Raw genomic sequence first — 1,980 nt, forward strand, 5'->3', positions numbered from 1 at the left:
GCTTAAAATAGAATTTTCCTCTTAAGTTAGTTAAAGTGAAAGAAGATTTATGAGAAATCAAAATATATATAAACATAGAAATTAGTCAAATAAATTCAAAAATAAAATTATATTTATATAGTGTAATCTTTTAATAGAAAAATATGAATAATTATCATAAAAATAAGGAGTAGTGAATATTATTATACATGGTATTAAAAATAATAAATACACATAAATATGAAAAATGATGTATAAAAAAGGGATAAGGGTCTGAAGAATATCTCAACTTTGGTTGGATTTGCTGTTGCGATACTAAACTTTCATGAGGACCTATTACCTCCCTAGACTATTTAATACCGTATTTTTTACCCCATGAACTATTTAATAATATATTTTAAAGGTATATATGTGCACACGTGGACATATTACTATTTATAATTTTGTATTATTTTTTATGTCCACGTGGGCAAAAATATATGTTTAAAATACGGTATTAAATAGTCTAGGGAGGTAATAGGTCCTCATGAAAGTTTAGTATCGCAACAGCAAATCCAACCAAAGTTGGGTATTTTTCAGACTCTTATCCCTATAAAAAAAAGGTTTAAAGGGACATATTTGTCATTTATCTATTTTATCCCGGGATTACTATACCACCCAATAGGAGATATAACTTATCTCGATACTAATTCCTAATCCTAGGATAAGTTATCCCAAGCTTAGCAACCAAACAAGGAAATAAAGGGTACTTAAAATTTATCCCAGGATTAACTCCCCTATCCATTACGCCAAACGACCCCATAATGTATTTGTTTATAAAAAATTGATCTAAGTACTAAATATTCTAACGAAGCTCCTTTATTTTTTATAAAAATAATACAAATTAATTATTTTATTTCGACAAAAGTTTATTGTTATTTCTTGTACATAATTGTGATAAATGATTACTAATGAAAATAAAATGAAGGCAATAGGTAGGAGATTTTGAATAAGGATTGGTGTGTGTGGGATGATTTACTAACCACACTACTACTATACCAGGGCCTTTAGAAGAGATTACTTCCGGCTAGCTTTTTTCTCTAACCCTAAACAATGAATGATAGGACAGGTTAAGATAATTGAAAAAAAATTCACTTTTAGTAATCTAAGGTAGGTCAAGGGCTGACGGGCCCACTAGAATTATCTAGGATGAATCTCCCCGATGGTTAGAAATAGAAAGAGTAAATATGATTTTCAATACTTCGCTTATGTACAACTACAAAGTACCAAGCATTCTAATTGGATTAGAGCACTATCAAGACGCTCGATGAAGGAGGTAAGATTTGGAAAAAATTTATAGTGGTAGAGGCACAACCAACAATTTTTTTGTGAGGCTCCATTCTACTTTTGACACTGGATAGTGAACCCTTCTTTTTTTTTAACTTTTTTACCATTCTTCTTCCACTCACTCTTCTTTTTTTTCATTTTCTTTTTCTTTTTACTCCTAATAAATATACAACTCAACTATATAATTAAACAATTGATATAATTAATAAACATGTTAATAAATATTTTTGGTCAAAATAACTGAAAACGTTCTTATGATTGAATATTAAAAATAATTTATCATTCATTTTTATTTTTTTAATCTAAATACCCAATCAGGTTTATTAACCAAAAATAAAACAATAGTACATCAACCAAACCCAAAAGTGGTTCGGGTCCAAAAATAGAAAGAGAAAAGTAGAAATACCTATAACACTAAGGGTGTGTTTGGTATGAAGGAAAATGTTTTCCATCGAACATGTTTTCCTAGAAAATGTTTTCCTGGAAAACAAGTTGATTTTTGACTTATTTTCTCATGTTTGGTTGGTGAGTAGAAAATATTTTCCGGAAAAGATTTTTAGTGTTTGATTTATGAATGAAAAATATTTTTGAGAAATATCTTATATTTTAACTAGAGTAGAAAATAAATTTTGAAATTGAAAATATTTTTTAAAAACAAACTTAATTTTTTTTGGG

This window comes from Solanum tuberosum, unplaced genomic scaffold (genome assembly GCF_000226075.1).
Source record: "Solanum tuberosum cultivar DM 1-3 516 R44 unplaced genomic scaffold, SolTub_3.0 scf00228, whole genome shotgun sequence".
Taxonomy (NCBI): domain Eukaryota; kingdom Viridiplantae; phylum Streptophyta; class Magnoliopsida; order Solanales; family Solanaceae; genus Solanum; species Solanum tuberosum.